General features: G+C 32.5%; 1 non-coding gene across 1 annotated transcript; it reads left to right on the top strand.

Annotated features, from left to right (window-relative positions):
* The first annotated feature begins 4,931 nt into the window (after positions 1–4,931).
* Positions 4,932–5,011, top strand: TRNAL-UAG (transfer RNA leucine (anticodon UAG)). Its single transcript has one exon. It is a non-coding gene; the product is annotated as a tRNA-Leu (tRNA).
* The last annotated feature ends 9,989 nt before the right edge of the window (positions 5,012–15,000 follow it).

Raw genomic sequence — 15,000 nt, 5'->3', positions numbered from 1 at the left:
ATTATTGGCCCACCATTGATTAGAAGATTTAGCTTGTATGAATCGCTATTGGTTTGATACGAATAATGGCAATCGTTTCAGTATGTTAAGGATACAGATGTATCCACAATTCATTTAGAGTTACTTAATAGCCTATTTCTTATACCATATCTCTATCCCGTGAAATTCTCGAGCCGAAAGATGGATGCATATGCTGTGTTTCATTTTGCTAAATGATATCAATTAAATGGTGTATCAATTCCATAAATTGGATATAGCAATAAATAAATCAGCAAAATTCTTTCTAATATTTTAGATAGAAGAAACATTTCTTCTATCTAAAATATTAGAAAGAATGTACTCTTCTATCCAAATCTAATTTGCATCGATAAAATAAATCCAAATTCCAGCAGTAGATGAATAATTGCAAATTTTTGTGTGTACGAGATTAGAATAACTTCAAAATAACTGACATAATTTTTTATTTTTCCTGATCAGAAAAATATATGAAAAAGAAAGGAGGTAGAAAAATTTTGGGATTTATGGTTAAAGAAGAAAAAGAAGAAAACAGGGGTTCTGTTGAATTTCAAGTATTCAGTTTCACCAATAAGATACGGAGACTTGCTTCACATTTGGAATTACACAAAAAAGATTTTTCATCGGAAAGAGGTCTACGAATACTTTTGGGAAAACGTCGACGTTTGCTGGCTTATTTGGCAAAGAAAAATAGAGTACGTTATAAGAAATTAATCAGTCAGTTGAATATTCGGGAGCAGTAATTTAATCGTTCTAATTTTTTTCTTATTTTCTTAGTAGTCTTATAGTAGTCTTAGATTTTGCATTTTGATGAGCCTCGTTTTGAGGAATTCATGGAATAATCCATTTTCATGGAATAATGAATTAAGGATATGAGTCTACCGCTTACAAGAAAAGATCTCATGATAGTCAATATGGGCCCTCAACACCCATCAATGCATGGTGTTCTTCGACTGATCGTTACTCTCGATGGTGAGGATGTTATTGATTGTGAACCCATATTAGGCTATTTACACAGAGGAATGGAAAAAATCGCGGAAAACAGTAGGTAGAGTAGAGGAAGTAGATAGAAAGATGGTAGAAGAGGGTAGGAAGGGGGAAGGGATAAGATAGTTATTTAGACAAGATACTCGTAAATAGCTTAAGTTAAGAAATAAAAAAGAATAAAAAAACGGATACATAACATAAAAAAAAGAATAAATAAGACGAGATTCGCCCTCCTCCTACATATTTAATTTCTTCTCCTATACAAAAACTAACAAGACCCACTCCATTGGTAATTCCATCAATGATACCCTTATCGAAAAACTCCGTTAGTTCGGTTAATCTTCTTATACCGAGAGTAAAGACCCTAGTATAAAAAATATCCATATAACCGCGATTATATGACCAACTGTATATCTTTTTTTTTACTTGATCTAAAAAGAAAAAGTATTTTTTCGGACTTTCCTTGTAAAAGGAATTTATTAAATCCAAATTCTGAAAAAAAGAATAAGGGGATCCATATAAGATATATGCTATGAATAAACCAAAGATGGCTAGACTTACAGAAGAAATAGCATTAGTAAGAAATTCATATGAATTTATAGAAGAATTAGAACTTTCTTGAGTCAAGTTTATTGAGGGAGTTAACCACTTTGATAATAGGGTTAACTCCGCTATTCCATTATCCATTGCTCCATTATCAAAAGAGATTCCTATAAATCCAATGAATAAAGTAAAAAGCAGTAATATCAGAAGAGGAAATAACATAGTATTCCCCATTTCATGCGGATAAGCAAAAGTGTTTTTAGCCCCAAAGGACGTACTAAAGTATCCTATTCTATTTCTTGTATTACCTTTCATTTTGGGTCTCTTTTGTGAAAAAAAAGCAACTCCATTCTTTGTTGTTGATAAAATGAAATCCCTATTAACTCTTTTGGGTATCTTTTTTCCCCATAAGGATATTGAATACAAGTAACCCTCTTTAGTGGTACTGTAATTTTGAAAATGAACACGCAAATACCCATCAAATGTAAGTAAATATATCCGAAACATATAAAAGGCAGTTAATCCTGCAGTAAAGGAGGCTATTATTCCAAAAAAGGGCGAATACAACCAACTATTACTAAGAATCTCATCTTTGGACCAAAAGCAAGCAAGAGGTGGAATACCACAAAGAGAAAGTGTACCCCATAAAAAAGTTGTTCTTGTAATTGGAATGTATTTTCTTAAACCGCCCATAAGAACCATATTCTGACTTTTTTCTGGTGAATATCCAACAAGAGGTTCCATTGAATGAATAATGGATCCAGATCCCAAGAACAATAAAGCTTTTGAATAAGCATGAGTGATCAAATGAAATAAAGCAGCTTGATAAGAACCTATACCTAGAGCTAACATCATATAACCCAATTGAGACATTGTAGAATAGGCTAAGCTTCTTTTAATATCTCTTTGAGCAATAGCTAAAGTAGCTCCTAAGAAAAGTGTTATTGTACCTACTAAAGAAATTAAAGTCATTATCAAAGGTAGAGATATGAAAAGAGGAAAAAGCCGAGCTAGAAGAAAAATCCCGGCAGCAACCATAGTTGCTGCGTGTATAAGAGCCGAAATGGGAGTGGGTCCTTCCATAGCATCTGGTAACCATACGTGAAGAGGGAATTGTGCAGATTTCGCAACTGCACCAAGGAATAATAAAAAAGCACACAAAGTAGTAAGTAAAGAGTTAATTCCATTATTAGGAATCCAGTTATTAGCTATTTTGAACAAATCCCTAAACTCTAAACTACCTGTTATCCAAACAAAACCTAAAATTCCTAATAATAAACCAAAATCTCCTACACGATTAGTTACAAAAGCTTTTTGACAAGCACTCGCGGCGATCGGTCGTGTAAACCAAAAGCCTATCAATAAATAGGAACACATTCCCACGAGTTCCCAAAAAAAATAAATTTGTATCAAATTGGAGCTAGTAACCAATCCCAACATAGAAGTAGTGAAAAAACTTATATAAACAAAAAATCTCAAATATCCTTCATCGTGAGACATATAACCATCACTATAAATAAGAACCAGGATTCCTACAGTAGTAATTAGTATTAACATAATAGAAGTAAGTGGGTCAATCAAGTATCCAAATTCTAAGGAAAAATCATTATTGACGGTCCAAGACCATAGGTACTGATAGATAGAACTTCCATTTATTTGTTGAATAGACAGTTGAATGGAGAATACCATAGCTATACTTAAGAATAAAACACTAGGAAAAGCCCATATGCGACGAAGATTTCTTGTTGCTGTCGGAATAAAAAAAAGGCCAAACCCCATTGACATAATAACTGGAAGTGGGAGAAGAGGGATTACCCATGCATATTGATATGTATGTTCCATAAGAAAAGAAATTGCAATTTTTACTTTAATTTTTCTATAAAAAAAAATTGTTTCCGATTCACCAAACCAATTCTTATCTCTTTCTGAAGGAATAAATAAAAAGAATAAGCAAAAATGAAGAATGGGTTTAATTAATTAAATTAAAAAAGTTAATCAAATAACTTCGTTACCTAGTTATTACCTAAATAAGGATATTTATTAAAATAAAAAAAAAGGTTGCATTTTTTTACTTTCTATTAATTTTGATATTTCTTTAAAACAAAGATGAAACAGCTCTCTTGTTTTGTAACTGATTAATCGAATTCCAATAAAAAGAAAACCCATGTTTATAATAAATTATCAAATAGTCGTTACTTCATATAGAACTGAAATCCTAATGACTATAATTACCTAAGTTTTAGAATGCCTTGTTTAAGAGACATGGAATACTATTCTGAACTTAATTAACTATTTTTATTTTCCCTTCTTTTTATCCACTCGTCTTATATAGGGGATAGGCTTCCATACCATATATCTATATATAGAGTATACTTTACTATATAAATATATATAAATAGATTTAAACGGAAAACCTTTCTATATATTCTATATTATTAAAACAAAGTAAAAAATAATTCAGAATTTCAGTATCTTTCAATATCTGAGTATAAATACCAAAGATGTCTTTCACATACAACTAGAAAAAAGTAATTTCCTTTTTGAATGGCAGTTCCAAAAAACGTACTTCAATGTCAAAAAAGCGTATTCGTAAAAATATTTGGAAGAAAAAGACTTATTTTTCCATAGTACAGGCTTATTCTTTAGCAAAATCAAAATCATTTTCGAGTGGCAATGAGCATCCAAAACCAAAAGGTTTTTCTAGGCAACAAACAAACAAATAATAAGGTTTTGGAATAATATGAATTGACCTATCAAAAAATAATTCCAATTATTTAATATGAATAATTTGGATTAATTAATTAATTAATTAATGTACTTTTATGTGTCGAATTACTCAACACAAGATTCTTAGAACAAACCCCTCCTATATCCGCTATATGGAATAAAAGTTTTGGTATACTGTGTGCTAAGTATTCTTGATCAATAAACTTTTCCTAATAGAATTCTCATATTTTATTATGAGAATTCTATTAGGAAAAGTGGAGTCTTCTTGCAATAAAACTTACCACTTACATCTATTTTCTCCAAAATAATTGGTTTAAGGTTAGTAAATCCTATTAATAAGAGCATAAAGACTTTCATTCTTTAAATTTTGTTCAATCAAAATAAAATGGAAAAAATTTAATTTTAGGGAGAAACTAATTAGAAAAAAAAAAATTAGTTCTATATTGCAACTTATAAAAGAGGAGTTCCAAGTCTTTCAAGCGGTGTTTCCATTAGGCAAAGCAAGAGTTTATTGTAAAAAAAAATCGCAACGATACTACATAAACGAAGTATATTTTAATGAAGACTCTAATGTTCCTAAATTTTATGGACTTTCCCAATCTCGACGATTCGCGAGATAATAGCTATTATTCTTTTAAGTTACCTATTATTTGAAGTTAGCCGCCATGGTGAAATTGGTAGACACGCTGCTCTTAGGAAGCAGTGCTCAAGCATCTCGGTTCGAATCCGAGTGGCGGCATTCTCGAAAAAGAATATAATAGATTATAAAATGGATTCAATTCGAAATTTACAATTTTGTAATGAGACCTTCCCCTTATGCTATTTGCAACTTTAGAACATATATTAAATCATATCTCCTTCTCAACCATTTCCATTGTGATTACGATTCATTTGATAACCTTATTAGTTCATGAACTTGGGGGATTACGTGATTCGTCAGAAAAAGGAATGATAGTTACTTTTTTCTCTATAACAGGATTCCTAGTTTCTCGCTGGGCTTCTTCGGGACATTTTCCATTAAGTAATTTATATGAGTCGTTGATCTTCCTTTCATGGGCTCTGTATATTCTTCATACCATTCCTAAGATACAGAACTCTAAAAATGATTTAAGCACAATAACTACGCCAAGTACTATTTTAACGCAAGGCTTTGCCACATCGGGTCTTTTAACTGAAATGCATCAATCCACAATACTAGTACCCGCTCTCCAATCTCAGTGGTTAATGATGCATGTCAGTATGATGTTACTAAGCTATGCAACTCTTTTGTGCGGATCCTTATTATCTGCCGCTATTCTAATCATTAGATTTCGAAATAATTTCTTTTTCTTTTCTAAAAAGAAAAAAAATGTTTTACTTAAAACATTTTTCTTTAGTGATTTCTATGTAAAAAGAAGTTCTTTAAAAAGCACCTCTGTCCCTTCATTCCCAAATTATTACAAATATCAATTAACGGAGCGTTTAGATTCTTGGAGTTATCGTGTCATTAGCCTAGGATTTACCCTTTTAACCATAGGTATTCTTTGTGGAGCAGTATGGGCTAATGACGCGTGGGGATCCTATTGGAATTGGGATCCTAAGGAAACTTGGGCATTTATTACTTGGACCATATTTGCAATTTATTTACATAGTAGAACAAATCTAAATTGGAAGGGTACGAATTCTGCACTTGTAGCTTCGATAGGATTTCTTATAATTTGGATCTGCTATTTTGGTATCAATCTATTAGGAATAGGTTTACATAGTTATGGTTCGTTTATATTAACATCTAAATGATTAGATAAAAGAAAACCCTTTATGAAGGGTTTTCTTTTATGTTTTATTTGAGAACCCCTTGAACGCCTTATCAAAGGGTTCTCAAAAATTCAAGATAGATCTAATTAGACTTCCTCATTAATAGACCGGACTGGTAAAAAACCTATTTAGGATAATAATTGGATACGAGAGCCTCCACCCTGTCAATGGATAGGGAGAGAACAAAATCTGGATAAATACCAATTCCTATTACTGGTAAAAAGATACAGATTAAAATAAAGAGTTCTCGTGGTCCAGAATCCACAAAATTTGCGTTTGGAACATTAAATAGCTTGTATCCATAGAACATCTGGCGTAACATAGATAATAAATAAATAGGAGTTAATATCATTCCTATTGCCATTACAAAAGTAATTAGCATTTTTGGCATTAACAGAAATTTTGGACTAGTAATTAGGCCAAAAAAGACTACTAATTCTGCGACAAAACCACTCATTCCTGGTAAGGCAAGAGAAGCCATTGAAAAGCTACTAAACATAGTAAAAATTTTTGGCATTGGGATAGATATTCCTCCCAGTTCTTCGAGATAAACAAGACGCATTCTATCGGAAGCCGTTCCTGCCAAGAAAAAAAGTGTAGCACCAATAAATCCATGGGATAATATTTGTAAAATAGCTCCATTGAGTCCAATGTTGGTTATGGAACCAATTCCTATAATTATGAAACCCATGTGAGATATAGAGGAATAGGCTATTCTTTTTTTGAAATTTCGTTGACCAAGAGAAGTTGAAGCTGCATAGATTATTTGGATCGCTCCTATTATTACTAACCAGGGCGAAAATAGATAATGAGCATGAGGTAACAATTCCATGTTGATCCGAATCAATCCATATGCTCCCATCTTTAATAAGATTCCCGCTAAAAGCATACATGTACTATAATGCGCTTCCCCATGGGTATCGGGTAACCACGTATGTAGGGGTATAATTGGCAATTTGACAGCATAAGCAATAAGGAAGCCAAAATATAAAAGTATTTCCAAGGTTGCAGGGTATGATTGATTAATTAATCTTTCCAAATCTAATCCCAGTTCGTTGGAACCATAACCATATAAGCCCATACCCAGAACTCCGATTAAGAAAAAGATGGAGCCGCCTGCAGTATACAAAATAAACTTTGTAGCTGAATATAGACGCCTCTTTCCCCCCCACATGGATAAAAGTAAGTAAACAGGAATTAATTCTAACTCCCACATGATAAAAAAAAGTAAAAGGTCTCGCGAAGAAAATAATCCTATTTGACCACTATACATTGCTAGCATCAAGAAATAGAATAATCGCGAATTCCGGGTAACTGGCCAAGCTGCTAAAGTAGCTAAAGTAGTGATAAATCCTGTCAATAAAATAGATCCTAATGAAAGTCCATCGATTCCCAATCTCCAGTGGAAATCGAAGATATCTATCCATTTATAATCCTCCTTTAATTGGATTAAAGGATCCTCCAGTTGGAAATGATAGCAGAATGCATAAGTCATTAGAAGGAATTCTAATAAACAAATGGATATAGTATACCACCTAACTATTTTGTTTCCCCTATGAGGTAAAAAGAAAATTAATGAACCTGCAAATATCGGCAAAACAACAAGTATTGTTAACCAAGGAAAATAACTCATGATTAAGTGGTAAAGACAAGATACGTTTTGACCAGAAAAGCCCGTGCTCGATTATTTCGAGCACAGGCTTCTTCGGTAAAGAGGAATCAGACGATTCAAATGAAGTTTTTTGTAACGTATCAATAAGATAAAGCCATGCTACGGGTTGTTTCAGGCCCTAAATAAACGCGTACACTTAAAAAATCCGTCGGGCAAGCGGATTCGCATCTCTTACAACCCACACAATCTTCAGTTCTCGGGGCAGAAGCTATTTGCTTGGCTTTACATCCATCCCAGGGTATCATTTCTAATACATCTGTTGGACAAGCTCGTACACATTGAGTGCATCCTATACATGTATCGTAAATTTTTACGGAATGTGACATTGGATCTATAAATTTTTCTTTTCAACATAAAAATTTTCGATCTGGTAAAAATAAAATTAGTATTATATGAGTAATATGTATTGTAGACACCAGACGAAGCAATGGTTTATCCAAACTTCAAAAATAGATTACTATTTTTGAATCCGTTTGTGAGAAAGCGTGAAAAGAGCCAAGAGACTTGAATTTTTGACTTCAACAATCAGAATTATACTAATTGTACATATGAATTCGAATTAGCCAATAAATTGGCTATCCTCTTTTCAATATAAATTATTGCAATATTTAAATTGCAATATCAATGAATTACAAAAATTCCTTTAAGTTAAAAAAGAATACTATGCAATAACCTACTTAAAGAGAATTTATATTCTCAAATAATACTAAGAAAATACTATAGTATAGTATAGTATTGATTTCTATTCATCTTAATATTCCATATTGTTATATGTGCGCCTTTGTTTAGAGGATTGTATGTCTACTTAATTAAAAAGTCCAATTATTCCATAGTCTAATTATTCAATAAATTAGATTGATTGATACGAGTTGATTTCCTATTACGATGGATAGAAGAAAGAATGGATAGTCCAATAGCGGCCTCAGCAGCCGCAAGGGCTATCACAAAAATTGCGAAAATGTCTCCTTTTAATTGGCGACTATCAAATAGATCAGAAAATGTTACGAGATTTAGATTAATTGAATTAAGTATAAGTTCAAGACATATTAGAGCTCTAACCATGTTTCGGCTTGTGATCAATCCATAGATACCAATCGAAAATAAATAGACACTCAAAAAAAGTACAAGCTCAAACATCATTAATTAACTCCTTATCAATCCCGATTCATTTCAATATGAGGACAAGAATTGAACCGATTTAATTAATTACAATAGAACAATTACACAACAAAAGAGAAAAGAAAGAAGTTATTTGTTGGCGGTAGATGGTTTTTACTAAATCAAAATTGTGATTCTTTAGTTATTTATTTTAGATTTGCAATTCTTATAATTTTTACTCTTTCTAAGTTTTCTTATTGCCGAGCCATAGTAATTGCACCTATTAAAGAAACTAGAAGAATTATGGAAATGAGTTCAAACGGAAGATAAAAATCGGTTGCTAAATGAATCCCAATTTGTTGAACATTATTTATGAGACCCTGTTCTACTATTTGGTTTGATCTTGTCGTCCAAAGAATTCCATACCATGATGTATCTGGGATAGTAGTCATTAGTGAAAAAACAATAGTTATACAAACGATTGAAGTAAACCCATCTCCAATAGTCCAATAATTCTTATCTTTAGACCATTCTGAGCCATTTACGAACATGACAGCGAATATGATCAAGACATTTATGGCTCCCACATAAATAAGAAGTTGTGCCACAGCTACAAAGTAGGAATTTAATAAAAAATAGAATAAGGATATACAAACAAGAACTAATCCCAACGAAAAGGCAGAATAAATGGGGTTGGTAAGTAATACTACTCCTAGACCTCCTAGTAGAAGAACAAAGCCCCCAAATAGCATAAGAATCTCATGTATTGGTCCAGGTAAATCCATTATGGATAAAAAGAAATTAAAATAGTATAAAATTTTTCATGAACTGACTAAAACTAAAGGATTCCAGGAAGTAAAAAGGGATTAGGATATTTTTATAACAAAAAAAAATATGAGTTTAGTAATCAGTAATAGTTCTTGAATTCGACGATTTCTCTTCGTCTATTTTATTTTCAGTCGAATTCCTAATTGTTTGAATTGTGTAATCTTCCATTATGGAGATGGGTAACCGGCTTAAAGCAATTTGATTGTAATTCAATTCATGACGATCATAAGTAGAAAGTTCATATTCTTCAGTCATTGATAAACAGTTTGTCGGACAGTACTCAACACAATTGCCACAAAATATACAAACTCCGAAATCAATACTATAATTAAGCAACTGTTTCCTTTTAATATCCTTTTTAAATCTCCAATCCACAAGGGGTAGATCTATCGGGCATACCCGAACACATACTTCACAAGCAATACATTTATCAAATTCAAAGTGGATTCGCCCCCGGAAACGTTCCGGTGTAATTGATTTTTCATAAGGGTAATGAATCGTTATAGGTAAACGATTTGTGTGGGATAAGGTAGTTATGAAACTTTGACCAATGTACCTTGTAGCACGTATTGTTTGTTGACCATAACTCATGAACCCAGTTATCATGGGGAACATATTCATTCTATATCTATGAAAAAGATATGTTTCTTTCTCTTGTTTGACAGAGCCTTTGTGTTGAAAATATTCTTACTGTTATTGTATTATTTTCTTTATAGTGAAACAAGTTGGAAAGAAGTTGTTAATAAGAGATTGCCCAAGGAAATAGGTAAAAGAAATTTCCATCCAAGATTTAATAACTGATCCATTCTCATCCTGGGTAAAGTCCATCTTATTGTGATAGAAATGAAGAGAAATAAATAAGCTTTAGTTAATGTAATAAAGATACCCATTGTTATTTCCAAAATTCCAACTGCGTTATTCATTTTGAAAAAATCAAAAAAGGATATATAGGGAATAGATAAATCCCACCCACCTAAGTAGAGAACTGTTACAAATAAAGAGGAAACTAATAAATTTAGGTAAGAAACAAGATAAAATAAAGCATATTTTATACCGGAATATTCGGTTTGATAACCTGCTACTAATTCTTCCTCCGCTTCTGGTAAATCAAAGGGTAATCTTTCACATTCTGCCAAAGAAGAAATTAGAAAAACCAGAAAACCTATAGGCTGGCGCCAAATATTCCATCCAAAAAACCCATATTTAGACTGTGCTTCAACTATATCAACTGTACTTGAACTGTTAGATAATCATAGTCGATGATAACATCACAGTTCCCACCGCTATTCCAAAACCGTACATGAAACCTTAGCTTCATACGGCTTCTCTATGATCAGAAAAAAAAGAAGACTGTTTCGTTTCGTTATTAGCCTCCGGAGCGTAGATAGAATTAGGGAAAATAAAATATATTGAAAAGTCCTAAATTAGACCAAAGGAATTCTGTCTGCTAGAATAAAAAAAAGCGCTTCCGAATTGATCTCATCCTTTATAATATAAGAAATTTTTTTCTTTGTTCAGTAATAACTTAATCTTGGAATAAAACACTTGTTATAGTAATTAAATTAATAAATGAAAAGATTTAGGCATTAGTTTATAAGGAATTCTGTATGAATATGTATTAGAGGAAGGAATAATTCCAATTTTTTTGGATTGCACTCCATATCTTTTGTCCTACTCTTCTTTCCCTGGGTAGGGGGTATTTAAAAAGAAAAAAGGGATAAAGGGTTAATTCGTTCTTTATAGCCATTTCTTTAACAAGTGAATAGGAATATACTCTGGATCGGAATCTGAAGAAAGTACTACTTGATAATTTCCACAAATTTCAAGTCCTTATTATGATTCCTTTTATGGGGAAAAATCTCTAATGTCTTAGATTCTCCATTACTAATCCTTTATGTACTTTAGTGTTTCTAACCCTTCACTAACTTTTGATGGATTCTTCTTATTATTAATAGTAATAACTAGAAATGTTCTAGTAATGGAATTCCATATTGCGAATCCTTTATTCTTGCCTGCTTCAAGATATGATGACTAATTTAAAAAATCAACCTTGGGATAAAGAGTTTATACTGCTTATGTTTACTTCAACTTTTTCTTGTACGTAGGAAATGAGATTTTTTATTTTTACTACAAATTTTTAAGCTGTTTTGTTTCACTCATATAGCTATCTAGTTTAAATTATCAACCCGAATACAGAATAAGAAAAGGAAGATAAATAGTTAATGGATTTTAGAGGAAAAGGATCCTATTTTAACGAATCACACGTAGAGATATTGCTAGCACACAAAAAGTTAATGGTATTTCATAACTAATGGATTGAGCAGCAGCTCGTAGACCACCTGAAAAAGAATATTTATTATTTGAGCTATATCCTGCCATCAGAAGACCAATAGGAGCAATACTTGAAATGGCAATCCATAAAAAAACACCAATACTAAGATCGGCTAAAACAAAATGATATGCCAAAGGGATAACTAAAAAACTTAATAAAATTGATATGACTGCTATAGAGGGTCCAATGCTAAATAAAGGAATATCTCCTCGGGATGGTAAGATATCTTCTTTAAAAAGTAGTTTAGTCCCATCTGCTATAGCTTGAAGCAGTCCTAGGGGGCCAGCATATTCAGGACCAATACGTTGTTGTATCGATGCAGATATTTCTCTTTCTAACCACACAATTACGAGTACCTCTATTGTGATTCCCAAAAGGAGGCTCAAAATGGGTAGAATCGATATGAGTCCATAGACTTCTTTTAATAATTCTGATTTCGAAAAAGAATTGATAATTTCTACTTCTACCCTATCTATTATCATTTCAACGATCAACTTCCCCCATAATGATATCTATACTACCTAATATCGTCATGATATCAGCCAATTTCATTTTTTTAACTAGCTGAGGAAGAATTTGTAAATTAATAAAACCGGGCGGACGAATTTTCCATCTCCAGGGGAAAAGACTATCATCTCCTACTAGATAAATTCCTAATTCACCTTTTGGGGCTTCCACTCTTACATAAAGCTCTTGCTTTGATAATTCAAAATTGGGTGAAGGTTTTTTACCAAGAAATTTATATTCAAAATCATTCCATTCGGAAGTCTTTGCTTTCTTAAAGCGTCGGACTTCTAAATTCTCATAAGGGCCTCCAGGAATTTTTTCTATAGCTTGTTGAATTATTTTGATGGATTCCCTCATTTCACTGATTCGTACTAAATAGCGAGCTAACGAATCCCCTTCTTTTTGCCATTGGACTTTCCAATCAAATTGGTTGTAAGACTCATAAAGATCTACTTTACGAAGATCCCATTGTATTCCAGAAGCTCGTAACATTGGTCCTGATAAGCCCCAATTTACTGCTTCTTCGCCACTAATAAAACCTACTCCCTCAACTCGCTCTAAAAAAATGGGATTCTGTTTAATAAGTTGTTGATATTCAATAATTCCGCGTAAAAAATAATCACAGAAATCTAAACATTTATCGATCCATCCATAAGGTAGATCCGCGGCTACTCCTCCGATGCGAAAGTAATTGTGCATCATTCGCATACCTGTAGCAGCTTCAAATAGATCGTATATCAATTCTCTCTCTCTAAAAATATAGAAAAAAGGGGTCTGTGCCCCGAGATCCGCCATAAAAGGCCCAAGCCATAACAAGTGAGAAGCTATACGGCTCAACTCTAACATAATTACCCTAATATAGCTGGCTCTTTGGGGTATTTGAATATTCTCTAAGAATTCTGGTGCATTTACTGTTATTGCTTCCGTAAACATAGTAGCTAAATAATCCCACCGTGTTACATAAGGTAAGTATTGTATAATAGTTCTGTTTTCCGCGATTTTTTCCATTCCTCTGTGTAAATAGCCTAATATGGGTTCACAATCAATAACATCCTCACCATCGAGAGTAACGATCAGTCGAAGAACACCATGCATTGATGGGTGTTGAGGGCCCATATTGACTATCATGAGATCTTTTCTTGTAAGCGGTAGACTCATATCCTTAATTCATTATTCCATGAAAATGGATTATTCCATGAATTCCTCAAAACGAGGCTCATCAAAATGCAAAATCTAAGACTACTATAAGACTACTAAGAAAATAAGAAAAAAATTAGAACGATTAAATTACTGCTCCCGAATATTCAACTGACTGATTAATTTCTTATAACGTACTCTATTTTTCTTTGCCAAATAAGCCAGCAAACGTCGACGTTTTCCCAAAAGTATTCGTAGACCTCTTTCCGATGAAAAATCTTTTTTGTGTAATTCCAAATGTGAAGCAAGTCTCCGTATCTTATTGGTGAAACTGAATACTTGAAATTCAACAGAACCCCTGTTTTCTTCTTTTTCTTCTTTAACCATAAATCCCAAAATTTTTCTACCTCCTTTCTTTTTCATATATTTTTCTGATCAGGAAAAATAAAAAATTATGTCAGTTATTTTGAAGTTATTCTAATCTCGTACACACAAAAATTTGCAATTATTCATCTACTGCTGGAATTTGGATTTATTTTATCGATGCAAATTAGATTTGGATAGAAGAGTACATTCTTTCTAATATTTTAGATAGAAGAAATGTTTCTTCTATCTAAAATATTAGAAAGAATTTTGCTGATTTATTTATTGCTATATCCAATTTATGGAATTGATACACCATTTAATTGATATCATTTAGCAAAATGAAACACAGCATATGCATCCATCTTTCGGCTCGAGAATTTCACGGGATAGAGATATGGTATAAGAAATAGGCTATTAAGTAACTCTAAATGAATTGTGGATACATCTGTATCCTTAACATACTGAAACGATTGCCATTATTCGTATCAAACCAATAGCGATTCATACAAGCTAAATCTTCTAATCAATGGTGGGCCAATAATGAATTTTTTTGCATATGTATTAAGACGCTCGGCCTGATTTCGAAATTGTCCAGAGTTTTATATGTTGTTTTCATTGCAAAATGATGGGTCTCCTTCCGTAACTTTCCAATTACGAGTACGAGAATTGAAAGACATGAAAATTCTCAATTCTCTACGGCGTCTAGGAGATAGATAGAATATTTTCAGGAACAAGAAAATAAGAAGAATCTTTCTCTCTATTCACTACCATTCCGCGTCTTCGACTTCTATTAGTTTCTTTTCTTATTTAATGCAATAGCTATAGTTTGATATAAGAATCCATTTCTCAAAGTAATGGAAACCATTCTCTTATAGGAAATGGTTCGAAAATCCCTATTCCACCTTTTAGGTATCGTGAAAAGTGATACCTGTGAAGATCGTGCATTTCAGTCAAATTCGGATCCGTTTTTTGAGTCCATGATATAAATTGGGTG

This window comes from Lolium perenne, unplaced genomic scaffold, assembly GCF_019359855.2.
Source record: "Lolium perenne isolate Kyuss_39 unplaced genomic scaffold, Kyuss_2.0 unplaced48, whole genome shotgun sequence".
Lineage (NCBI taxonomy): Eukaryota > Viridiplantae > Streptophyta > Magnoliopsida > Poales > Poaceae > Lolium > Lolium perenne.
The sequence above is the reverse complement of the archived record's forward strand: the minus strand, read 5'-3'. Positions and strand labels throughout refer to the sequence as shown.